The sequence below is a fragment of the Schistocerca piceifrons genome, chromosome 1 (assembly GCF_021461385.2).
Source record: "Schistocerca piceifrons isolate TAMUIC-IGC-003096 chromosome 1, iqSchPice1.1, whole genome shotgun sequence".
NCBI lineage: Eukaryota > Metazoa > Arthropoda > Insecta > Orthoptera > Acrididae > Schistocerca > Schistocerca piceifrons.
This window is the reverse complement of record NC_060138.1, coordinates 856,275,375-856,303,255: the sequence shown is the minus strand read 5'-3', so window position 1 is coordinate 856,303,255 and position 27,881 is coordinate 856,275,375. Positions and strand designations below refer to the sequence as shown.

At 43.7% G+C, this 27,881-nt stretch overlaps 1 protein-coding gene across 2 annotated transcripts in view; it reads left to right on the top strand.

Moving 5' to 3' along the window:
• Positions 1–27,881, top strand: part of LOC124791725 (beta-glucuronidase-like) — a 216,537-nt gene that overhangs the window by 24,171 nt on the left and 164,485 nt on the right. The window contains exon 1 of one of the 2 annotated variants that reach the window (XM_047257884.1): positions 6,340–6,425. The exons of the other annotated variant lie outside the window; for it this stretch is intronic. The gene's annotated coding sequence lies outside the window, so the exon portion shown is untranslated. Of the gene's footprint in view, positions 1–6,339; positions 6,426–27,881 lie in introns of those variants that run through there. 2 annotated transcript variants of the gene reach the window in all.

Genomic DNA, 27,881 nt, shown 5'->3' with positions numbered 1-27,881 from the left:
ATGATTGTAGCTCGTAATGCCGATTAGTACTGTATGTTGTTCCTTTCGGTCCACACCAGGACAGGTCATTCGTAACCGAATCACTGGTACGTGGCAATAAAGACGTTTATATACTGCGTATCACTGTATATATACCACTATATTTATATATTCCTTATCACTAATTCCAATCCCAAAGAAAGCAGATGTTAACAGGTGTGAAAATTACCGAACTATCAGTTTAATAACACGAATTCCTTACAGACGAATGGAAAAACTGGTAGAAGCCGACCTCGGGGAAGATCAGTTTGGATTCCGTAGAAATGCTGGAACACGTGAGGCAATACTGACCCCAGGACTTATCTTACAAGATGGATTAAGGAAAGGCAAAACTACGTTTTCATCACTTGTAGACTTCAAAAAAAAAATGGTTCAAATGGCTCTGAGCACTATGGGACTTAACATCTGAGGTCATCAGTCCCCTAGAAATCAGGACATCACACACATCCATGCCCGAGGCAGGATTCGAACCTGCGACCGTAGAGGTCACGCGGTTCCGGACTGAAGTGCCTATAACCGCACGGCCACACTTGTAGACTTCGAGAAAGCTTTTGACAATGTTGACTGGAAATCTGTTTTTTTTTAAATTCTGGAGGTGGCAGGGCTAAAATGCAGGGAGCTTCAGGCTATTACAATTTGTACAGAAACCAGATGGCAGGTATAAGAGTCGAGAGACATGATAGGGGAGCAGTAGTTGCGAAGGGAGTGAGACAGGGTTGTAGCCTATCCCTGATGTTATTCAGTGTGTATATTGAGCAAGCAGTAAAGGAAACAAAAGAAAAATTCGGAGTATGAATTAAAATCCATGGAGAAGAAATGAAATCTTTGAGGTTTGCCGATGACATTGTAATTCTGTCAGCAACAGCATAGGGCCTGGAGGAGCAGTTGAACGTATTGGACAGTGTCTTGAAAGCGGAAATAATTGAACATCAACAAAAACAAAAGAGGGTAATGGAATGTAGTCGAATGAAATGGGGTGATGCTGAGGGAATTAGATTAGGAAATGAGACGCTTGAAGTAGTAGATGAGTATTGCTATTTGGGGAGCAAAATAACTGATGATGGTCGAAATAGAGAGGATATAAAATGTGGACTGGCGATGGCAAGGAAAGCGTTTCTGAGGAAGAGAAATTTGTTGACATCGAGTGTAGATTTAAGTATTAGGAAATCTTTTCTGAAAGTATTTGTATGGAGTGTAGCCATGTATGGAAGTGAGACATCGACGATAAACAGTTTAGACAAGAAAAGAATAGAAGGCTTCGAAATTTGGTGCTACAGAATGCTGAACATTAGATTGGTAGATCACGTAGCTAATGAGGAGGTATTGAATAGAATTGGGGAGAAGAGAAATTTGTGGCACAACTTGACTAGGAGAAGGGATCGGTTGGTAGGACATGTTCTGAGGCATCAGGGGATCACCAGTTTACTATTGGAGGGCAGTGTGGTGGTAAAAATCATAGAGGGAGACCAAGATATGAATACACTAAGCAGATTCAGATTGATGTAGGATGCAGTAGTTACTTGGAGGTGAAGAAGCTTGCACAGGATAGAGTAGCATGGAGAGCTGCATCAAACCAGTATCTGGACTGAAGACTACAACAACATCACTAAGTACAGTTGTGGTCTCAATCGGTGCGAAATCCCTGCCAGGTGAGATAAATGAATCCCCTGCCATATTAAATTACAGAGTTTTTATGTGATGAAAGCTGAGCATGTTTAGTAAAAAAAACTTGCGAAAGATACCAATGGTCGTTAGTTGTCGGGCACCGCAACAACTGGCAGCAGAAAAATAGTTTACAAGAACTGAATTAGTAAGGCTGTGGTACAGCGCCGGTGCCATAGGTAAACGCTTTGTTCTTTCCATGAGAGACTTCATAAGAAGTGAAATTGTAAATGTACGAAAGGCGTTCAGTAAATAATGCGGCACATTTCGTTTCTGAAAGTACGTTCGTTTTATTCAGTATTACAATACACCATATTATTCCATCTTTTTTTGGGCTACTAAACCTTGCCGGCCGGTGTGGTCGTGCCTTTCTAGGCGCTTCAGTCTGGAAACGCGTGATGCTACGGTCGCAGGTTCGAATCCTGCCTCGGGCATGGATGTGTGTGATGTCCTGAGGTTAGTTAGGTTTAAGTAGTTCTAAGTTCTAGGGGACTGATGACCACAGATGTTAAGTCCCATAGCGCTCAGAGCCATTCGAACCATTTGAACTAAACCTTATTTTTCAACACAATCTTTGTTCAATGTGACGGTCTTCGCCACCTCACTGGGAAGGGCTGTATGCCCGCATGGTACCACCCTACTGGACAACGTCGCAGCCAACTTCTTGAAGCTCCCCAACATCTACGTACTGCTTCCAGCTGAGTGCATCCTTCATTGGGCCAAACAGATGGAAATCTAAAGGTGCGACATCCGAGCTGTAGATTGAGAAAGAACAATCGAATAACGTTATGTGATCTCTCAGGTGGGCAGATTTATGTGAAATATTTCTACAGAGAAATGTTTGATTGTGATCCTCCGATCGGACAGTTTGTGAGATCCTATTGCGATGATGACAGACGTCTCGCCCATCGACTCACCGTGCTTTCGTTCACTTCCAGATCTCTGTAGACATTCTGCAAGCGCCTATGAATATCTGCGGTGCTCTGATTTTCCGCCAAAAGAAATACGACAGCTCTCTGCTTGGAACGCGTTACCGTTACAGACGCCATTTTGAAGGCTACGTATAGCGCCGCCGCCCATCGGAACCTCATGAAACTATAGGGGTTGAAACGAGAATATTCCCCGACGTCCCATAACAAAAACCGCGTTTTTTAATCGATCTTGGCCGAGAAAGAAAATGTGTTACAAGACTTATTGAGAGCTCCTCGTATAATTGGCTTAAATAATTCACTGCCTGGTCAGAAATTTGCGGGTTTGGATGATTCTTCTGAGTGTGGAAACTCAATCGATATTGTAGCACATATACAGGGTGTTACAAAAAGGTATGGCCAAACTTTCAGGAAACATTCCTCACACAAAAGAAAGAAAATATGTTATGTGGACATGTGTCCGGAAGCGCTTACTTTCCATGTTAGAGCTCATTTTATTACTTCTCTTCAAATCACATTAATCATGGAATGGAAACACACAGCAACAGAACGTACCAGCGTGACTTGAAACACTTTGTTACAGGAAATGTTCAAAATGTCCTCCGTTAGCGAGGATACATGCATCCACCCTCCGTCGCGTGGAATTCCTGATGCGCTGATGCAGCCCTGGAGAATGGCGTATAGTATCACAGCCGTCCACAATACTAGCACGAAGAGTCTCTAGATTTGGTAACGGGGTTGGGTAGACGGGGGCTTCCAAATGCCCCCATAAATGGAAGTCACGAGGGTTGAGGTCAGGAGAGCGTGGAGCCCATGGAATTGGTCCGCCTCTACCAATCCATCGGTCACTGAATCTGTTGTTGAGAAGCGTACGAACACTTCGACTGAAATGTGCAGGAGCTCCATCGTGCATGAACCACATGTTGTGTTGTACTTGTAAAGGCACATGTTCTAGCAGCACAGGTAGAGTATCCCGTATGAAATCATGATAACGTGCTCCATTGAGCGTAGGTGGAAGAACATGGGGCCCAATCAAGACATCACAAACAATGCCTGCCCAAGCGTTCACAGAAAATCTGTGTTGATGACGTGATTGCACAATTGCGTGCGGATTCTCGTCAGCCCACACATGTTGATTGTGAAAATTTACAATTTGATCACGTTGGAATGAAGCCTCATCCGTAAAGAGAACATTTACACTGAAATGAGGATTGACACATTGTTGGATAAACCATTCGCAGAAGTGTACCCGTGGAGGCCAATCAGCTGCTGATAGTGCCTGCACACGCTGTACATGGTACGGAAACAACTGGTTCTCCCGTAGCACTCTCCGTACAGTGACGTGGTAAACGTTATCTTGTACAGCAGCAACTTCTCTGACGCTGACATTAGGGTTATCGTCAACTGCACGAAGAATTGCCTCGTCCATTGCAGGTGTCCTCGTCGTTCTAGGTCTTCCGCAGTTCCGTGCTCCCTAAGACGCCGATCAATTGCTTCGAATGTCTTCCTGTCGGGACACCTTCGTTCTGGAAATCTGTCTCGATACAAACGTACCGCGCCACGGCTATTGCCCCGTGCTAATCCATACATCAAATGAGCATCTGCCAACTCCGCATTTGTAAACATTGCACTGACTGCAAAACCACGTTCGTGATGAACACTAATCTGTTGATGCTACGTACTGATGTGCTTGATGCTAGTACTGTAGAGCAATGAGTCGCATGTCAACACAAGCACCGAAGTCAACATTACCTTTCTTCAATTGGGCCAACTGGCGGTGAATCGAGGAAGTACAGTACATACTGACGAAACTAAAATGAGCTCTAACATGGAAATTAAGCGTTTCCGGACACATGTCCACATAACATCTTTTCTTTTCTTTATTTGTGTGTGAGGAATGTTTCCTGAAAGTTTGGCCGTACCTTTTTGTAACACCCTGTATAATGTCTCCGCTATCCTCTTCCAGTCATCCTCCGTAACTTAGTGGCCCGTATTAATAGTTGCCATCAGGAGGACCTGGGTTCGAATTTTGGTACTGCGGAGAATTTTTCCTTGGTGGGAGGACTAGTAAGGGCTGCACTTAGCCTCGTGAAGTCAATTGAGGAGCTATCTGACAGAGTGGTAGCGGCTCCACTATCTGGGAAATCAGCTAAATGGGCGGGCGGGCAGTGTGCTGACCACGTGGCCCACCATACAGCGTCCGCAGAGGGTGACTCCCCGGCCAGCAGACATCCCTTGGGCCTTCGTGCCTGGACGTGGAGCTCGTTATCCTTTTATAAATATTTAGATCAGCTGTAGGCTTTACTTCATGACAGTGTCGGCACAGGATGCAGCGCACCTGAAAGCGAGAGGCACTTGGAACTGGAATCTAGTATGAACCAAAATCGAACGCTATAATTAGGTTTTCACATTAACAATCTTGATGCTGTAAGCAAAATGCTTGAATGCATAGCTCATTTTGAAAATACCGAAGGATTACGCTTTTCTGCGTCTGTGATGCAACTCAGGCACCTGAATAGATTCAATAAATCGATTGAGCGCGCCATAGAACTGAGTACGGCTTCTTCTAGACTCGCACGCACACGCAGTAGAAGTTGTAATGAACTTCCTGGCAGAGTAAAACTGTATGCCGGACCGAGACTCGAACTCGGGACCTTTCTTCCAGGAGTGACAGTTGTTTAAGTTTCGCAGGAGAGCTTCTGTGAAGTTTGGAAGGTAGGAGACGAGATACTGGCGGAAGTAAAACTGTGAAGACGGGTCGTGAGTCGTGCTTGGATAGCTCAGATGGCAGAGCATTTGCCCGCGAAAGGCAAAGGTCCCGGGTTCGAGTCTGTCTGGTACACAGTTTTAATCTGCCAGGAAGCTTCATATCAGCGCACACTCCGCAGAAGAATGAAAATCTCATTCTAGAAGTTGTAATGTCTAACACTGTTGACAGATACATTGCGCAGGTAAATGCAGCGGTTTGAAGCATAATTGTCAAGCTTAGCATTAAAAGTTTCCCAAAGATCTCCGTATACGCATTGAAAATAGAGAACCCGAATACAACCACAATCGGCCTGCTAAACTGATGTATTACTGTAGGTCATACCAAACTGTGCATCTCGTTCGCTGCTAGGGACATGGCGTGTTTTGCTGGATTGTAGCCACGGATCAAATTGTGTTCTGCAGAAGCTCCATTAATTCAATGGCTGTTGTATTATGGACTGAATGGAGCCTTTACAAATCTTACCCTTGTATGAGGTGCATCGTGACGAGATTAACAAGAAAGCCGTCTTACTCCATTCTACGAAATAAAGGAATATAGCAGTTTTAGTATGTGGTCGACTCATTTACGAGCAGCCGTAGTCGTCATTTCTGAGTGGGACTGTAACGGACATAATATTTGTGATAAATGACGCTCTGCCAAATCCGATGTGCCGTTTGCTTGACAGTGATTGCAATTTATGGATGTACGCTTAGCAGAGAGAAAAAAAAGAGCTATGTAGAGCGATCACGTGACAATATCAGCTATTGCAGCAGTGGGCGCCTCGAGTTTACCCAATGCTCCTCGTTGATGGTTGGCTGACGTCAGCGCAGAGGGGCTGGCCCTTCTCGCCTTCCCCCTCCTGAACGTGTGTGTGTGTGTGTGTGTGTGTGTGTGTGTGTGTGTGTGTGTGTGTTTGTGTTTAGAAACGCGAGAGGACAGCGATAAGCGACGCAGAGCCTAGCCGCCGTATCAGTTGGGGGTCGCGCAGGAAATCTGTGCGTCTTCATTCGTCTTCTTGATCTGGACGCAGCTGAACATTAGGAAAGGTAAGAATGACTGGCGCGCGCACGCTATGCAGAATCGAACTGTTGATGACAAGTGACACTACATTGCACCATGACTTTCGCGTTCGTAGATACATTACGGGAATAGCGTTCAAGCGGGATCCTCGTGGTTTCTCGAGTAAACGCTTTCTTTGACAACTGTATGAACGTGGCTCAACAACGTATACGTCCGAGTCATCTAAAACAGCACCCAGTTACACTGCGGTAAAAATATAATAATTTCCGTATCACGTTGTCGAGAGTTAATCGCCTGGCACAGGTAAGCTTGTCCTCCGCGCGAGCATCTCTTAAGTGAGTTATCAGTTTCGTGCTAATTAGGCTCTGACAGGACTACAAGGAGAACAAATTCCGTGACCTAATAATGCGCATCTCTTAAACATATAGCTTTACAAGAAAAAAAAAACACATTGAAATTATTATTGCCTCCAAACACAACACATAATTTTAAAAGTGAATGAGCTTGTTTCATTTTACAGTTTTCAACATGGTATGAAGTGTAGAGCTTAATATAGATGCTGCGATACGGTAGTAGTACCCCGATTTTTGGACTTAAGAAATAGGTTACCACTGATCTTCAAAACAATCATGCAAAACGGACCTGGTAGGTAACTCCCAGATTTCGAAAATTCACGTTACGCCAAAACAGGCTGGATGACATGACCTACAGTACAGTAAGTCTTCGTCTGTTCTGTGTTGCACTGCGAGAGCATCACATACCTACTGACGTCCTGTGTGCGTATGGCGGTGGAACTCCACACTGTATAGGTGTGTCACGTGTCACAGAGTACGAATAAGGTGTCCAACGAAGGAGTCCCTGGCTTCAAAATTAAATTTTTCGAAAACTAATATCGATAGATGAGTGCAATAGAAGGCTTGTTTATTATGAGAAAGATTAGAGTTTTATGCAGAAGTTATAAAGAAGTTTCGTAATATATCGAAAAATTGCTAACAGATGACGCTCATACAGTATCATCATAGATAGTTAAATTCGTCCTGTGCAAGCAGTCTTGGCAATCACAGCACAATATTTTCGAAACGACGACCACTCACAGTATGGAGACGGCACAAACGAACAATGAAATCTGCCAACGGAATCTGTCTCAACGGAAATGAATTCAGGTGATACACAGATAGTGGATTGAAGCTCGTCCAGCATGGTAAGATGGGTCTAGTAGTGTATTTCAACGTGCTCCACAAAAAAGTGTTCACACAGATTGGGCAAATATGGAGGCCAGTCCACTCTTGCACCAATAAATTTGCAGTGATGCAACGCAGTGACTCTTTTTCCCAAAGTATTCAGCAAGAAAGCGAAACATCTGTTCGATGCGATGCCACATCTTGCGTGAACCACTCGGTGCCTGATCGATCCTCCGACGCTAGCTGTGTGGCAACAAACTGTGCCATTATTGCAACGTAACGTTCACAAGCGATTGTTTCTCGCACGAAACAAGGGCCAATAATGCCTCTGCTGCATACCGCAGCCATGACAGTAACTTTGGGAGAATATAGTGGTCTCGCGTCACACAAATGGGGATTTTCGGAACCCCAAAATCTCCAGGTGGAAGTGTGCTATATCTGTGAATCAGATGCAGCTAGCATCAAATCCTTCGTTATCAATCATTGTGAGGATCTGGTTCGTAGAGTCAGCCCTCTAACGCACAGCTCGTCCGGGTATGATCTGGTGACTTTGGATTTGAGCTGAAATGTGTGTAGCTGGAACGCTGAAAACCAGCCTCTGCAGCAACTGTTCGAACGGATTGTCTTGTATTTTTCTGAGTAATTCCAGAAAACGTAGCGACATTTTGAAGGGTAACGACAGTTTGCCCGGGGCCAACATTCCCCGCTAGATCATCAGGGCCAACATTCCCCGCTAGATCATCAGCCACGCTTGACTGTCCGTAGGAAATTGGCAAAGAACTTGCGAAATGTTTTCGCATCGGGTTCTTTTGGAACATTAAATCGTGTTTGGAAACTGCGCCTTGTTGCTTTAGGACTGTGCTGGAACCTGATGTCTTCCACCACGAAAAAAACGTGTTCAATGAAACACATGATTTCAACCTCTTTCTTCGATACGCTAACCTCCCTTAAAGTCAGGCTGTGGAAGCGATCGTTATGAGATGCGGTGCCCTAATAAATAGGCGCTAAGTATTGCGGTTACAGCACCCTCTTTTATCAGATTTTCGATCTGTTACGAAAATTCTTTGCAACTTCCGTATAAAATTCTTAAAGCTTTTCCATTGAACATGCTGTTTGTTGCACTCATCTATCGATCTTAGTTTTGGAGACATTTCGTTTTGAAATCAGAGATCCTTCGCAGGACACTCTATAGGAACTCTTATTGCACACGTTATCGCCGTGCCTCATGCTGTATCGTGAAACTCGAAGATCCCTTATCGCATCAATATGAGTACACATACAGTTAAAGACAGAATAAATAAAGAATGGCTACTGCCAACTATATATAAAAAAAAAACAGAATACTCTCAAAATACATTACAGAACATTTTTTGGTCGTGACAAGCCCTCATGAAGAAATAAAACTCTCAGCCTGCGTGAACGCAGACTTTTATCAGATGTCAGAACGACGAGAATAAACTGTCAAAAAAAAGTGGTTCAAATGGCTCTGAGCGCTATGGGACTTAACTTCTGAGGTCATCAGTCCCCTAGAACTTAGAACTACTTAAACCTAACTAACCTAAGGACATCACACACATCCATGCCCGAGGCAGGATCCAAACCTGCTATCGTCAGTGGCTGCGCAGTTCCAGACTGAAGCGCCTAGAACCGCTCGGCCACACCGGCCGGCGATAAATTGTCATTGGTACTTATTATACCTAAGTTCCGCAAAATATCGTGGGTCAGATGCAGCATGTTACGCTAAGACTTTCTTTGTTGCAAACGTGCGTCCACTGATGAAGTTACAGAAGCAAATTGTGACATGGACACAGCTATACAGTGTGGTGTTCCACTGCCATATGCACACAGATCATCAGTACGGGTTGGTTCAAATGGCTCTGAGCACTATGGGACTTAACATCTATGGTCATCAGTCCCCTAGAACTTAGAACTACTTAAACCTAACTAACGTAAGGACATCACACAACACCCAGTCATCACGAGGCAGAGAAAATCCCTGACCCCGCCGGGAATCGAACCAGGGCGCGGGAAGCGAGAACACTACCGCACGACCACGAGCTGTGGACCATCAGTACGGGAAGTGCTCTCGCAGGGCAACACAGAGCACACGAATACTCACAATACTGACGGTCAGGTCATTCGGCATGTTTTGCAGTAACGTTATCACTGTTGTACAAGCGCCCCCTGGTTCATCAGATGGTCTTAGCGCTCCAGTCGTTCAGCCTAGTGTAACCTCATGCATATTAGCTGAATTTAAACCTGGAAACGACGTTATCACTGCAGGCGTATGATGTTCTCAAGCTACAGGTATTCGTCCACGACACCAGCCCTGAGTGATCGAGTAGTGTAGTCCATCAGCTGGTACCGACGTTCACATGTACTAGAGAAATGCCGCCGCCATTGTTGCGGTACATCGTCCCAGTTGTACTGTAGCTGTCACACTCTTCTTCTTCTTCTTCTTGTTCCTCCTCTTTCTCCTCCTCCTCCTCCTGCTCCTCCTCCTCTTCCTCCTTCTAGCCTTTCCCCTTTTCTGTACTAGGTCGGCATTGTTACTTAGGTTTTGGCATGTCAGTGACAGTTGGTGCTCGGAGGCCCTTTCAGTAGCCAACTGTAACTGTCACATTATCTATACGAAACACATGAACTGACTCTAGGTATCATTCTGCCACGGGCAGGGGCCTCATAGCGATCTCTTTTAACAATATAAGCGCGGAGGCACGTAGCGGGTCGCCGAACAAACAGATCGACCTCTCGAACCCAAAGCTATACAGTCTGAGTGGTAGTGTGTGACCCAATTGCTGCTGTTGTGTCCTAATCAATGCAGGTCCTTTGCTGGTTAGTCAGCTTGGGACACTTGAAGCAAGATAACGATCTTAGCGCGACCGTCTTTCCTTTCCTGCCACTGAATGCGCGTCCTGCCTGGAACCCTCTCCGCAACCTTAGAAAGGCGCTACGGACGACTTTCAGGTCCCCCACACTGCGTACTGTTTCCTGTCTCTGATTGCCCATGAGCCAGTCATGCTTACTGTCATTCACGGGTGTTCATCATGCCACTCTGCTTCCCCACGACCCGAACACGGGTCATGTGCCAAATACATACATCACTCAATCAGCTACCATTCCCAGGCCCTCTGGCCACACTGCCTCTTGCAAACACACTAAGTCGCCTCATGCTGGCGTCCTTTGTATGTCGTATGTCAAAGAATTAGTCTGCCGCAATTTATTCTTCATGGAGTAGTGATTTTCTTTGGCCTCAAAGCCAGCTTACTTGTCACAGTTTCAATTCTTTATCAGCTCATCAATGTGCTTCCGCGACGTTTGACCTTGCAGTTCTTTTCTTATCCTGGTTTTTTATTTTTATTTTATTTTTTTATAAAACAGTTTTCACCATAGGTTCGAGTACCAGATCTCTGCTTATCTTCTTAAAGTTACAGTGTTCATTAGATCAGGTTTCACTTTCCTTCGACCATTGTGAATCTTCGTTGCATGTTTTGTCCACTTGTTATTCTCATCATCACTACTATTATTTGTAACAATAGTCTTAATACTGGCGCCTTTGTACAAAAATGCAGATAAACATTAACTCTCGAAGGCGTCTTTACATAGAAAACTGTGAGCGCCTCTGTCGAGGGTCATTCGGGGTCGTTAGTAGTGCTTGTGCTTAATACTTTCGAGTGATCAATTCAGTGAACTCAGACTAGAATTAGACAGAGGCACGTAGTATTAGGAAACAGTAATTTCATTTCTCCTGTTTAACAGAACAGTTTAACAGTTTGGCCCGAGCTGTCATGGCGGCTGTGACGTCATGTGTCGTGGCTTGGCTTCGTGGAGTAGTGTCTCCAGTTCAGTATTGCGCTCAGTGATCGGCAAATACTGGCAACGAACATTTTCACCACTATCCAGACCTGAACACAGTGGAGCGCCACAGTTAACAATCTCGGCTGTTTAGGAGTGTCACTGCAGAATAACTGGGAGTAGCGTGGAGTGACCACGTTCTTTCTGGCAGTCGGTCACCACTCGGGGGCAAATCTTTCTTTGGCTGGCGGGTAAGGGATGACGGGGGCGGAGGAGTTACCACGTACAAACAGAAAGTCTTCGGAGTTGCCGATAGCGCATGTGTTCCATTTGAGTTCAGATCGCCACAAAAATTGCAGTCTTAGAAATAAACAGCATTCAAGCACCTGACAGACGTAGAGTTCTTGCATACGTAGAAACACATGAACGCTATGTATGAATATGTTATTCAGAGAAGACTTGTTGCGGTGATACAGGGCACTCTGAACGATGCGATGGATTTCCACAGTCATTTGGGCCAGCTGTTGAACAGCTCCGAACAGTACTACTTACTTTATAATGTTGCCAACGGATACTGCTGGTTTACAGCTATGTTATTACATCAACATAGTGCAACCTGTGCCTAATCCATACTCGTTAAGGTTTCCCTAAACACGTAAGAGGAACGCCAGCCAATTACTTGCCCCGTCCTTCTCGTCTATAATGCTCATATAGAAAAAAAAAAATGATGATTGGTGCCTCGACTCAAATCCAGTCGTAAGAAATGTTTGGATAAATGGATTTTTTCAAATTTAGTTGCGGTGATAATGATAGGTGCGGGATTCAAAACAGCGCTTACATTAGAGCATTACTAGAATATTCCAAAGCGAATGTGGTTAAAATCTTTGGAATGTAAGATTCGATACCATAAATTTTTGATATAAGTCCGTCCACCTCTGATTTTTTTGCTGTTCACGTTAGTCATCTCCAGTTACTGTTATATTCAGGTGTTTGCAGGCAAATAATTCAGAGCAGCACAGAAGAGAAAAAGGTGGTCTAATTTTCTTGAAGTGGGTTGTAAAAATTGACGAATCATCTGTATAGCTACCTTCAGTAATGAGTGATGGGATGTCACGTGTTTCAATGTTGCAGACTCCATTCTTCAGATGTTACAATTCTCTGGACCTCTTTACTTTAAAAAGTTTGTCGAATAATAATATCAAATTACAGAAAGACAAAAGAATAAATCTTCTTTTCATAAATCATGTAGATGCACTGTTCACAGTTTCGTTTAGTTCAGTAGGCTGAGCATATTATCGACATTAAAAGGTATTTACTAAATTTTTAGCTTAGTAATGAATCATCTAGAACGTGAAAATTCTGTAGAATGCCTACGCCTTCATCCGTGCCCTGTCGACTACAGTTCATCTTCCGAATGAGTGTAGCTTTCGCTATTTTAGGACCAGGCGCCATACTGACAGATGAAGCGCGGGAGAAGTTTGTACAGTACGTACTGCAGTCACTGCCATTTCGTTATCTTGTTGCGTTTCCGGCAAATGTATAGACCGCCGAACTGGTTTCTCGATCTGCACTTTGAAGTTTTGTGACCTTGTCGCTAGCGTATTAACGGAAGTAGGTGTTTACTTCTTGTCTCTGGTAATTATACCGTTCCGCGTGTCGGTAGTGTGCTTATGTAACAACACGATAACACCAGATCTCGTTGCTTTCCTCTGAGTGAAGACGCTCCTGGTCCTCGCCGCAGCTAATCCCACGCTGTTCACCAAGACCTCAGAGTGAGTGGCCACGCTAACAACTAGACCACCAAGGCAATTTTATCAATTGAGTTTTTCGCGGCGATGTATAACCTCTGTATACTTTCTCGACACGTTAAAGCTGTGCAACAGGCATGTTCTTGAACCAAAACATGTGGAGACATCACTGCCACAACCGAATCTTCCGAGCCCACTTCATGGGACAAATCTCATTTTTTTCTGGCCGGTCGCTACAGTCGCAGGTTCGAATCCTGCCTCGGGCATGGATGTGTGTCATGTCCTTAGGTTAGTTAGGTTTAAGTAGTTCTAAGTTATAGGGGACAGATGACCTTAGATGTTAAGTCAAATAGTGCTCAGAGCCATTTCATTTTCTTCAGTATCTCTGTAATAAGAGCTTCATTTCATCAACTGACACCGCTATGAACTCAGTAACTCAGAGCCAACTAACAGGGCATGGCACGACAGGAATGTTTATTTTATGTCTGTCGCATACACACTGCACTCAACGTAGCATTCATAGTGAGGACAAAACCTTAGACCTGTTTTGTCAGTGTGTGCGTGATTTATTTCTTTATTATGACCATTTGTTCTCAGCAGAATTGCAAATCTGAGCACACCGAAATATGTTGTATGTCTGTTCTTTGTGGACTCATACAACGTTGCACAGACCTCTTCAAATTTTGCAACGCACAGTGGCTTACAAAACATTTATTTGGCAGAGTTTTAAGATTTGCTTGTCAGTCTATGACGCTTTTACGAGGCAGAATTAATAGAGGAGATAAAAAAGACAGAAAAGAGTGGCACATTTCGTCTTGCGCTTGTTTAGTAACGGAGAGAGCGTTGACGAAGATTTACCTGAAACCGCAGTGACGGACGTTACAAAAGAGGCGTTGTGCACCACGCAGAGGATTTCCGTCATAATTCGGAAGGAAGGAATGGTCAGGCAATACCTTACTTTCTCCTACAAACATCTCGCGAAACAACAATGACGGGGAAAGTCAGAGAAATTAGAGCTAATACGGGGGCAACAGTCTTTCTTCATTCATTCATTCATCCATCATCATCATCATCATCATTATCATCACCACGAAACCAAGTCAAGAGGCAGTCTTTCTTCCTAAGCACTATTCACGAATGTTGCAGCAAAAAGGGGGGAGGGAAGGGGGAGGATGATAGTAACAGTGTAGATGTAGACACATTCTGTTGACTGTTGAATAGAAAAATTGCGCGAATGCAAACACACACACACACACACACACACACACACACACACAGACAACAGACGCGATGGAGAAAGAATTCATTTGTCAGAATTTTTTAGCTTCTTTGTACGAACATGGAGGCAAATACAATGCCTGTTTTTCACAGTAATAACCTGGATTCTTTTTTCTTTTTAGTAAAACAAGTATCTCAGAAGTGTCTGTAGTAAAACTGTATTGTGCCAATAATTCAAAGCCCGTGTTAAGATTTGCGTTTGTTGGAATGTCTCTCGGAAAGTGCAGAGCACCTGAAAAGCTAATAGCATAAAAGACGCCACTACGACCAATTCTAGACTGGTTCTCCGAAATTCGGAGCCATTATCGAGTAAGCACGAGGACAAACGTCCAAATAATTCGCTCGTGCTCTTGGAACTCAAATGAAGGTATATGGAGGAAAGAGAAACTGTACGCACGAAATACTTTTGACTAAACGTAGAGAACCGGTATTTGAACTAGAGCCGGCCGGGGTGGCCGAGCGGTTCTAGGTGCAACAGTCTGGAACCACGCGACCGATACGGTATCAGGTTCGAATCCTGCCCCGGGCGTGGATGTGTGTGATGTCCTTAGGTTAGTTAGGTTTAAGTAGTTCTAAGTTCTAGGGGACTGATGACCTCAGAAGTTAAGTCCCATAGTGCTCAGAGCCATTTGAACCATTTGAACAAGACGAAGCGACAGTCCTGCTGCCACCATCTCATATCTCGCATATGGATGATGAGAGTAACATAGAGAGCTTAGAGCACTTTAAGAGACCTATAGACAGTCATTTGCCCCTCGCTCTGTTACATCTACACGCTGCAAACCACCTTCCGGATTGTGGCGGATGGTACTATGTACATCACTGTCACTTTCCCACCAAAACTGTTCCAGTCGCAGGAACAATAATTGTCGGTAAGCCTCCGTGTGACCTTGAATCTCTCTCATTTTATCTTCGCGGCCATTTCGCGAGATATACGCAGAAGGGAGCAATATATTTGTTGACTCTTCTGAAAACGTAGCTCTCAGAAACTTCCTAGCCGATTAAAACTGTGTGCCGGACCGAGACTCCAACTCGGGAGCTCTGCCTTTCGCGTGCAAAGTAAGAGACGAGGTACTGGCAGAACTGAGGCTGTCAGTACGGGTCGTGAGTCGTGCTTGGACAGCTCAGATTGTACAGCAATTACCCGCGAAAGGCAAAGATCCCGAGTTCGAGTCTCGGTCCGGCACACAGTTTTAATCTGCCAGGAAGCTTCATATCAGCGCACACTACGCAGCAGAGTGAAAATCTCATTCTGGTAGCTCTCAGAACTTTAAACCACACTGTGATGCAGAACGTCTCTCTTGCAGCGTCTGCCACCCGAGTTTGACCATATCCACGACGGTTTCGGGTTTACTAAATGAATCTGTAACGAAATGCGTTGCTCTTCGTTGGATCTTCTCTGTTTCCTCTATCAATGAGATAGGAAAGAAAATCGCTAATATCATTACGAAATACCCTCTGCCACGAAGTGCAGAGTGGCGTGCGGAGCGTATATGTAAACTGAAGATGCAGAGGAAGGGAAAGGGAAGAGACAACTGATATCGGGTGCATGCGGAAACAGCGGCGACGAGTGAAAATAAGTGGGTTGGAACTTAAATTGTGGGAACTATTTATTCACAACCGATACAAATGAGTTACATGTTTGCACCTGTTACTGTCCTTCAAAGTAGTCACCAGCGTTGTGTAGAACCTATTGCCAGTGATGTGGAAGGCGTAGTATACCGTTAGCAGAGCCTGTTCTGTTGATGGGGCGAATGGAGCGGTCTGAAGTTATGGTTATTTCACGTGTACGACTGTGATGGTGTTATCCTAACGCATTACGTTCCTCCACGGCAGGCCGTCAATGCACAGTATTACCGTTCGTTTTTGGAGCGACCAGATTTGCGAAAGAAGCGGCGACACTTTCTGCGCAACCCATCCATCATTTGGCACAATGCGCGGGCGCATACAGCGCAAGCTGTGGCTGCTCTGTTCGATCGATGGGACTGGGAAGTACTGTACCATCCACCATATTCCCCGGACTTAACTCCTTGCGACTTTGATTTGATTCCGAAGATGAAGGAACCACTTCGTGCCATCCGCTTCAGAACTTTTCCAGAGATGCGACAGGCAGTAGACCGCTCCAGTCATTCCATTAACCGAACAGACTTTGCTAACGGTACACTACGCCTTCTACATCGCTGGTAACGGGTTCTACACAACGCTGGTGACTACTTTGTAGGACAGTAACAGGTGCAAACATGTAACTCTTTTGAAACTTCCTGGCTGATTAAAACTGTGTGCCCGACCGAGACTCGAACTCGGGACCTTTGCCTTTCGCGGGCAAGTGCTCTACCAACTGAGCTACCGAAGCACGACTCACGCCCGGTACTCACAGCAATATCCTTTCTTTCAGGAGTGCTAGTTCTGCAAGGTTCGCAGGAGAGCTTCTGCAAAGTTTGGAAGGTAGGAGACGAGATACTGGCAGAAGTAAAGCTGTGAGTACCGGGCGTGAGTCGTGCTTCGGTAGCTCAGATGGTAGAGCACTTGCCCGCGAAAGGCAAAGGTCCCGAGTTCGAGTCTCGGTCGGGCACACAGTTTTAATCTGCCAGGAAGTTTCATATCAGCGCACACTCCGCTGCAGAGTGAAAATCTCATTCTAGAAACATCCCCCAGGCAGTGGCTAAGCCATGTCTCCGCTGTATCCTTTCTTTCAGGAGTGCTAGTTCTGCAAGGTTCGCGGGAGGGCTTCTGTAAAGTTTGGAAGGTAGGAGACGAGATACTGGCAGAAGTAAAGCTGTGAGTACCGGGCGTGAGTCGTGCTTCGGTAGCTCAGATGGTAGAGCACTTGCCCGCGAAAGGCAAAGGTCCCGAGTTCGAGTCTCGGTCGGGCACACAGTTTTAATCTGCCAGGAAGTTTCGTATCAGCACACACTCCGCTGCAGAGTGAAAATCTCATTCTGGATGTAACTCTTTTGTATCGGTTGTGAATAAGTAGTTGCCACTATTTAAGTTCCCACCCTCATATGTGCCGGACTGGGATTTGAACCAGGATTTCTGCTTACTAGGCAATTGCATTAACCACTGCGCCACTCGGACTCAATGTTTATTGTGTTTGAAAGAACACACACCACGCATTTATATTAGACGTAAATTTAGAGTAACTGAAAGCAACGACCACGTAACTTTACAGCATCACTCTTGATTAAACAATATATGTTTAGCGCCAGCATATTCGGTAAATTGTTGTTTCTCAATGCTTGTGGATGAAACGTAGTGCAGGCTTGGCGAAGATACCCATGGAGGCTTCTACGGCATAACAGAACCTGAGGATCTTCTGGAAATATGAAACTGTTGACTCCTGACGTTCCTATGATCACTGGAATGGCATATTAAGGTAGTGTCGCCGCCTCTAGATCGTGAGTTTCCGGTACGATTCCCGCCCGGGTCGGAGGTTTTCTTCGCTCGGGCCCTTGGTTTTTGCGTTGTTCTCATCATTTCATCTCATATTCATCGAAGCGTAAATCGCGGAAGTGGCGTCAGATGGATTTGCACCTAACGACCGAGCAACTCCAGACGGCCAAAGATGCCATACGATTATTTCATTTCAAGTAACTATTCCAAAATGTGAATTCACTTAAGAGGCTTGGGCTATCGATTAAGATCTCTGGAATAAATCGGAATACCTTTGGTCATATCTTGACAATTTTACTCAAGCATAAAAAATAAATAAAATAAATTTACAAAGATTTTTATATGCTGGTTTTACAATAACATGTTACTTGAATTTTTATTACCCGTAGATGGGCAACCAATTCTTAAATACAATATATTGATAGGCAACTTCTGCAGTTGTGTCTTAAGAATTGAAATACAATACTTACATTGACCACGAGTGCGTGGCGCTCTTTAAACGTGTATTGACACGGTTATGCCACGTAACATGACAGCCTTTCTCCCAGCACACGCAGTTGCCTTGGCCGTTGTTTTTACGGAACTCCAACTGTTTGGGTAAAAATTCACAGTTAATGGTACTGCTTGTTTTTTTTTACGTTTTGGTAATGAGAGTCTCTGACGTATATATCAAAGTCTCATGTACTTTCATCTAAAATGGTATGTATTCCCTTATCAAAAAAGTGTTTTGTTCTCGAATATTGTTCGTTTAGAACCGAATTTTATAAGACATTTGCGTTTTTGATACTTTGTATGTTTGTAATAGGTCATCGGAATATGAGCTGAACGCGAAATGTGTTATGACACTTAATAAAGAAATTCAGAAAAAACCAGGGATTATTTTTAAGCAACAACGCAGCTCTTTTAAATTCCTTCCAGTAATTGTCTTAATAACTTCGTTTCTCCGATAACAGATTTTTGGGATTCGCTCGGGAGTAAGTTCACCAGAAAATTTGGTAAGCTACAAACTCTAAGATACCAAAGAAGTTAATTTATGCACTATTGTCACACATTTCATTCATCCACTAGTTTAAAAGTAAATTCAAAAAATTTTGTATTTTATATTACTTATTTTGGCAACCCCCACCCACGCCCCGCCCCCCATGAACCATGGACCTTGCCGTTGGTGGGGAGGCTTGTGTGCCTCAACGATACAGATAGTCGTACCATAGGTGCAACCACAACGGAAGGGTACCTGTTGAGAGGCCAGACAAACGTGTAGTTCCCTAAGAGGGGCAGCAGCCTTTTCAGTAGTTGCAGGGGCAACAGTCTGGATGATTGACTTATCTGGCCCTGTAACACTAACCAAAACGGCCTTACTGTTGTGGTACTGCGAACGGCTGAAAGTAAGGGGAAACTACAGCCGTAATTTTTCCCGAGGGCATGCAGATTTACTGTATGATTAAATGATGATGGCGTCCTCTCGGGTAAAATATTCCGGAGGTAAAATAGTCCCCCATTCGGATCTCCGGGCGGAGACTACTCAAGAGGACGTCGTTATCAGGAGAAAGAAAACTGGCGTTCTACGGATCGGAGCGTGGAATGTCAGATCTCTTATTCGGGCAGGTAGGTTAGAAAATTTAAAAAGGGAAATGGATATGTTAAAGTTACATATAGTGGGAATTAGTAAAGTTCGGTGGCAGGAGCAACAAGATTTTTGGTCAGATGAATACAGGGTTATAAATATAAAATCAAACAGGGGTAATGCAGGAGTAGATTTAATAATGAATAAAAAAATAGGAGTGCGGGTAAGCTACTACAAACAGCATAGTGAACGCATTATTGTGGCCAAGATAGACACGAAGCCCATGGCTACTACAGTAGTACAAGTTTATATACCAACTAGCTCTGCAAATGATGAAGAAATTGATGAAATGTATGATGAGATAAAAGAAATTATTCAGGTAGTGAAGGGAGACGAAAATTTAATAGTCATGGGTGATTGGAATTCGACAGTAGGAAAAGGAAGAGAAGAAAACGTAGTAGGTGAATATGGATTGGGGCTAAGAAATGAAAGAGGAAGGCGCCTGGTAGAATTTTGCACAGAGCATACCTTAATCATAGCTAACACTTGGTTCAAAAATCATGAAAGAAGGTTGTATACATGGAAGAACCCTGGAGATACTAGAACGTTTCAGATAGATTATATAATGGTAAGACAGAGATTTAGGAACCAGATTTTAAATTGTAAGACATTTCCAGGGGCAGATGTGGACTCTGACCTCAATCTATTGGTTATGAACTGTAGATTAAAACTTAAGAAACTGCAAGAAGGTGGGAATTTAAGGAGATGGGACCTGGATAAACTGAAAGCACCAGAGGTTGTACAGAGTTTCTGGGAGAGAATAAGGGAACAGTTGACAGGAATGGGGGAAAGGAATACAGTAGAAGAAGAATGGGTAGCTTTGATGAATGAAATAGTGAAGGCAGCAGAGGATCACGTAGGTAAAAAGACGAGGGCTAGTAGAAATCCTTGGGTAACAGAAGAGATACTGAATTTAATTGATGGAAGAATAAAATACAAAAATGGAGTAAGTGAAGAAGGCAAAAAGGAATACAAACGTCTCAAAAATGAGATCGACAGGAAGTGCAAAATGGCCAAGCAGGGATGGCTAGAGGACAAATGTAAGGCTGTAGAGGCTTATCTCACTAGGGGTAAGATAGATACTGCCTACAGGAAAATTAAAGAGACCTTTGGAGGAAAGAGAACCACTTGTATGAATATCAAGAGCTCAGATGGAGACCCAGTTTTAAGCAAAGAAGGGAAAGTAGAAAGGTGGAAGGAGTATATAGAGGGTCTATATAGGGGCGATGTTCTTGTGGACAATATTATGGAAATGGAAGAGGAGGTAGATGATGATGAAATGGGAGATATGATACTGCGTGAAGAGTTTGACAGAGCACTGAAAGACCTAAGTCGAAACAAGGCTCCAGGAGAAGACAACATTCCATTAGAACTACTGACAGCCGTGGGAGAGCCAGTCCTGACAAAACTCTACCATCTGGTGAGCAAGATATATGAGACAGGCGAAATTCCCTCAGACTTCAAGAAGAATATAATAATTCCAATCCCAAAGAAAGCAGGTGTTGACAGATGTGAAAATTACCGGACTATCGGTTTAATAAGTCACAACTGCAAAATACTAACGCGAATTCTTTACAGACGAATGGGAAAACTGGTAGAAGCCGACCTCGGGGAAGATCAGTTCGGATTCCGTAGAAATGTTAGAACACGTGAGGCAATACTGACCCTACGACTTATCTTAAAAGAAAGAGTAAGGAAAGGCAAACCTACGTTTCTAGCATTTGTAGATTTAGAGAAAGCTTTTGACAATGTTGACTGGAATACTCTCTTTCAAATTCTGAAGGTGGCAGGGGTAAAATACAGGGAGCGAAAGGCTATTTACAATTTGTACAGAAACCAGATGGCAGTTATAAGAATCGAGGGACATGAAAGGGAAGCAGTGGTTGGGAAGAGAGTGAGACAGGGTTGTAGCCTCTCCCCAATGCTATTCAATCTGTATATTGAGCAAGCAGTAAAGGAAACAAAAGAAAAGTTCGGAGTAGGTATTAAAATCCGTGGAGAAGAAATAAAAACTTTGAGGTTCGCCGATGACATTTTAATTCTGTCAGAGACAACAAAGGACTTGGCAGAGCAGTTAAACGGAATGGACAGTGTCTTGAAGGGAGGGTATAAGATGAACAGCAACAAAAGCAAAACGAGGATAATGGAATGTAGTCGAATTAAGTCGGGTGATGCTGAGGAAATTAGATTAGGAAATGAGACACTTAAAGTAGGAAAGGAGTTTTGCTATTTGGGGAGCAAAATAACTGATGATGGTCGAAGTAGAGAGGATATCAAATGTAGACTGGCAATAGCAAGGAAAGCGTTTCTGAAGAAGATAAATTTGTTAATATCGAGTATTGATTTAAGTGTCAGGAAGTCATTTCTGAAAGTATTTGTATGGAGTGTAGCCATGTATGGTAGTGAAACATGGACGATAAATAGTTTAGACAAGAAAAGAAGCTTTCGAAATGTGGTGCTACAGAAGAATGCTGAAGAGTAGATGGGTAGATCACATAACTAATGAGGAGGTATTGAATAGAATTGGGGAGAAGAAGAGTTTGTGACACAACTTGACTAGAAGAAGGGATCGGTTGGTAGGACATGTTCTGAGGCATCAAGAGATCACCAATTTAGTACTGGAGGGCAGCGTGGAGGGTAAAAACAGTAGAGGGAGACGAAGAGATGAATACACTAAGCAGATTCAGAAGGACGTAGGCCGCAGTAGGTACTGGGAGATGATGAAGCTTGCACAGGATAGAGTAGCATGAAGAGCTGCATCAAACCAGTCTCAGGACTGAAGACAACAACAACAACACATTTTGGCAACGATCTAAACCTGATGAACAAAACTCAAGAATCGTTCGAATGTACATCTTTTGTGGATGAATTACATTTTCCTTACGAATTTTCTAATGACTCTCAGCCCTGCATCTGCTTTTCCTATAATTAGTTTTATGTGGTCATTCCTCTTTAGGTCGTTCCAGGCAGTTACTCGTAGGTATGCTTGGAGACTGCTGTTGTTCTGCAGCTATATAGTCAATTAATTTATTAAAAGCAATGGCTCTCTCCTCCTGTTTATGCGCAACATGCTGTATTTGGCTCAAATGGCTCTGAGCAGCATGGAACTTAACTGCTGACGTCAACAGTCCCCTAGAACTTAGAACTACTTAAACCTAACCAACCTAAGGACATCACACACATCCATGCCGGAGGCAGGATTCGAACCTGCGACCGTAGCGGTCGCGCGGTTCCACACTGTAGCGCCTAGAACTGCTTGGCCACCCCGGCCGGCCGATGCTGTATTTATTTACACTCATAGTCAACAGGCAGTCAGTGCACCAATCATCGATCCTCCACCGGTCTTCCTGCATTTTATTGTTGCCTTCTGGTGTTGCGACCCTCGTATAGATAGCTGCATCGGCCGCAGAAAGCTCGGTACAGCTTCCAACGTTATCCGCTAGATCATCTATACACAGGGCGTAACCAAAAATACGGAAAAACCAAGAACACATTACACACCATACACCATGACTAATGCGGTGTAGGAAACCAGATGGCATTCAAAACAGCTTCCAATCGTCTAGGAATGGGTAAAAGAAGGCCCTGTGTGGTTTGCAAGAGAATCTTATACCATTCCTCCTGCGAAATAGAGGTAAGTTCGGGTAGCGATGATGTAGGTGGATGGCGATAGACTCAATATTAAAGAGATCTGGCGAGTGTGGTGGCCAGCGGAGATGTGACGATCTATCTTCGCGCTCACAAAACCAGTCCTGGACGATGGGAGCTGTGGAAACAATGGCTGTCGTCTCGCAACCTAGCATCATCGTTGAGGTGACAAACATTGTATCATGGGATGGACCTGATAAATCGAAATGGACACAGGATGCTTGGCAGTAATGCACCTCGCAGAGTAACCGTAGATCCCATGGGATACTACGATAAGGCTGCCCGAATCATCACCAAAACCCCACCATACTTCACTCTTGGAACGTAAACACGGCCAGAAGTTGGAAAAAGTGTAAGAGAATACGCTTCCCACCAAATGACTTTCTTCCATTTCTCCATAGACCAGGTTTTATGGCTTGGGCACCATATTTTCCTATTACGAGCACTTGCAACTCTCATGAGTGGTTCTCGAATTCCAGCTAGTCCGGCAGTTTTCAGCTTATGGAGCTCCCATCGTGTTCTTTCGGTGATGACAGGGACATTCAGTCCTGTAGTGATCGTTGCTCCTGTCGTCCCTTTATATTTCGTCACAGTCCTCTACAGTGATCGTCTGTCACGATCACTGAACAAGTACTTTCGTCCACGTTGTGACTTAACGGCTGACGTTTTTCCGATTTCCTTGTATACGGTATAAATCGTCGGTATAGTGTCTTTTGCAACACCAAATACTTCGGCTCTCTTGGTTACGGAAGCACACACCATACGAGCACCAATAATATGCGCACAATGGATTTCACTTAGCTCCCACATAATGCACTCACAAGTGTACAAACCACTGTCTGAACATAACTGAATTTTGCAACGTATTGCGGATATAGCACAGGTGCCGTTCGTGTAGAAATGCAACAGATCAACCTGCAGGTGTGGCTAACATCTACATTCATGTTCAAGCATCAAGCATGAATTTCTCACAGTGTCACCATATTTTTGCCTAACCTCTGAATCCGAGCGTCTATCAGTCCCATAAGGTACTTCAGTAATTACCTTTACATCTGTCAGTTTCATCCAGGTAGAAACAATGTGTTGCGTCCTATCTCGTAGAGGGGCTTGAAGACAGTCACATATTTGGTCCTATACACGGTAAGCTCATATTTCTTTCACTATGACAGTGCGGAACTGTATCGAATGCCATCCGGGGGTGAGGAAACACGGCATCAATTTGTGCGCCTTTGTCAAACTGCACTCTGGATTTCACGGACAAACAGAGCGAGTTGTGACCCGCAAGATCTGTGTTTACAGAAACCATGTTGGTTTTTATAGAGGAGATTTTCGTTCTCCAGAAACATGTTCCATAATGCTACCACAGATTGACGTCAGCTATACAAGACTATAATTATGTGCATCAGCTCGACAAACGATCTAGAAAACAGGAATGACTTGGCCAATTTTCCAGTAGTTTGGTACTCTTCGCTGTTCCGGCGATCCACGATATAATATGGCTAGAAGGGGAAAAAGTTTTTCGCGCAATATCCGTAGATTTCGGAATACTGAATTCCATTTTCGGCCTTCTCACTGTAATCTTCCGTTTCGGTGTCATTATGGTCATTGAGGACTAAATATATCGTACTGATTTTTCGTAAGACCAAAACGTCTTAGTATTTCTAGTCAGATCGTTTGGTAAAGTTTTGCTTTGGAATTCACTGAACGATTCTTGCGTTGCTCTTCTCACATTCGCTTTGGTTTCATTCAGCTTTTGCTTGTTGACTATATCTTGACTTCGCTTCAGTCTGTAATGAAACTCTCTTTGCGTTAGTAGCAGCTTTATAACACGTTTGTTTTACCATGGTGGGTCTTTGACGTCCCTCACAATCTTGCTCGTTATATTCTCGTGTGAGGCTTATTGCTCAGCGCTTCTGAATTTCGTCAACTTTTGCTCCACATCTCCTTTCTTAGCTAAATGTCTGAAGTTGACTACTCAGATACTTTTCAATTTGTTTCCTATCACATTTGTTAAGCAAAAATATTTTCCTGCCTTTCTTAACATTCCTTGTAACATCTGTAGTCAGTAATCCTATAGCGGCCCTATAATCACTAATGTCTTCTCCTACATTAACTGATTGGCAGAGCTCGAATCTATTAGCTACTAGGAAATGTAAAAAAGTTGGTTCTCTCTCTGCCCGAAGTAATTTTCAGGTAAGATATTCAGAACAATCACACATGCACATCTCTCTCCAACTCATTTGAGTCCCATGATTATCCAATTCTGTAGCTGGAAAATGGAAGTCTCCTCTATTACAAAGGCATGACCAGGAAACTTACACGCGAATTCTCCATTTTTTTCTCCGAAACGCTCTGCCGCTACGGCTACTCAGGCGGGTGCTCTATGCAAATATTCGGTTACCATGTTTAACCCAACTTGGTGCTTGCCTTTAACCAGATTATTTCACATTTGGATTCCGTCATAACCTCACTAAACGTGAAAGAGATCTTCACGATAATTGAGCATACCAAATAAATTAATGAAAGAAGGAACTTGCCCCCGTGATACAGAAAACAGGTCAGAACACTGCTGCAGAAGCAACGTAAAAAGCATTCCAGATTTAAAGTAATGCCAAATTGGCGAAGTTTTACACAAGCTTGAAATTTAGCGCACACTTCAATGCGAGATAATGTTAATAGTTTCCGCAACGAAACCCTGTCTTGACATTTGGCAGAAAATCCAAAGAGGTCTGGACGTATGTGAAGTACACCAGCGGCAAGGCTCAGTCGATACCTTTAATGCACTATAGCGTTGGTGATGTCGCTGATGTCAGGCCACTAAAGTCGAGTAATCAAATACGATTTTCTGAAATTCCTTCACCAAGAAGATGAAGTAAATCTTCCAGAATTTGAACCAAGAACGGCTGTCAACATGAGCAACACCTCGGTGTAGCAAAGTAGCTCAAGTCATTCAATAAAGGCGTCTCCTGGTCCAATTGTATGCCAAATAGACTCCTTTCAGAGTATGCTGATACAATAAATCCATGCGCAGATGTCATACACAACCGCTCACTCGACGGAAGATCCATACCTAAAGACTGGAAAGTTGCACAGGTCAAACCAATTCTAAGGAAAGGAAATAGGAGTAATCCGGTGAATTACAGGCCCTTATCACTGACGACGATTTTAATAGCATTTTGGAACGCACACTGTGTTCGGAGATTACGATTTACCTCGAAGAAAACTGTCTCTGGACACACAGTCAGCATGAATTCAGAAAATATTCTTCTTGTGCAACACAACTACCTCTTTATTATCTTGAAGTGATCAGTGCTGTCGACAGGGGATCTCATATTGATTCCATATTCTAGAGTTCCAGAAGGCTTTTGATACAGTTCCTCACAAACAGCTTCTAATTCAGTTGTTTTCCCATAGAGTATCGCCTCATTTGGGTGACTCTCAGAAGGGTCACACTTCGTAGTAATAGATGGAATGGCATCGAGTAAAGCAGAAGTGAAATATGGCCTTCCCAAAGACCTCTGCTCTGCCTAAACCACATAAATGATTTAGGAGGGGGCTGTCTTAGATTTTTTTGCTGTGGATTATGTCATTTGCCGTCTAGTAAGGCATCAGAGTATCAAAACCAATTGCAAAATGATATTGACAAGATACATGCGTGGTGCGAAAACTGGCAGTTGATCCTATATGATGAAAAGTGTGAGGCCATCCGCATGAGCACTAAAAGGATTCCGTTAAATTTCGATTAGACGATTAAGCACTCCAATCAGTTCAACTAAACGCTTAGGAACAACCATTACGAACAACGGAAATTGGAATAGGCGCACAGATAATGCTGTGGAGAAGGCGAACCAAATATTGCGTTTTATTGATAGAGCACTTAGAAGAGCAAGAAATTCACTACACTTTCTACCCTACTGCGTGCTCTACTATTGCTCTGCAGTATTGGTTTCTTACTAGGGAGGACTGACAGAGGATACGAAAATGTTCAAAGGAGCGCAGCACGTTTTGTGTCATTGCGAAGTAGAGGAGTGAGTGTCACGGATATGATTGATGCGCGAGTTAGTGTGGCATTCATTAAAGCAAAGGCGTTTTTCGTTGGGGTGAGCTATTTTCACAAAATTTCAATCACTAATATATTGTATCCGCCCATCTACATAGGGAGAAATGAACATCGTAATAAAATAAGAGAAATCAGAGCTCCATGGAAACATTTAAGTATTCGTTTTCCCCGCGCGCTGTTCGAGAGTGGGAACTGTAGAAAAATGTAGACGCAGATGTCGATCATAAATACGCCGCGACCACTGGCGCCTAGTCTATATTCCAATATGAATTTAGAATTTCGTTCTTTTTCACTCCTTATTTCAGCCAGTTTTCTGTTCCTAATACTATGTGGGCATGACATCAAGCAGCAAATGATGATTTGTACAGCTTCACTTCATACGAATCGGCACATTCCGTTTGCCAAGTATTTGCATTCCTTTTCTTATGAGTTGAATTTCGTAAATTTGTATGACTTGTTTTGAGAGCCGGCCGCTGTGGCCGAGCGGTTCTAGGCGCTTCAGTCCGAAACCGCGCTGCTGCTACGAGTGCAGGTTCCAATCCTGCCTCGGGCATGGATGGGTGTGATGTCCTTGGGTTAGTTAGGTTTAAGTAGTTCTAAGTCTAGGGGACTGATGACCGCAGATGTTAAGTCCCATAGATCTTAGAGCCATTTGAATCATTTGTTTTTAGGGCAGTTTTTCGCCACTGGATAATTGCTGCACATTTTCAGCGAAAATAACGGCTTATGTAATCACGTTTTTTTGGTGTGTTCGT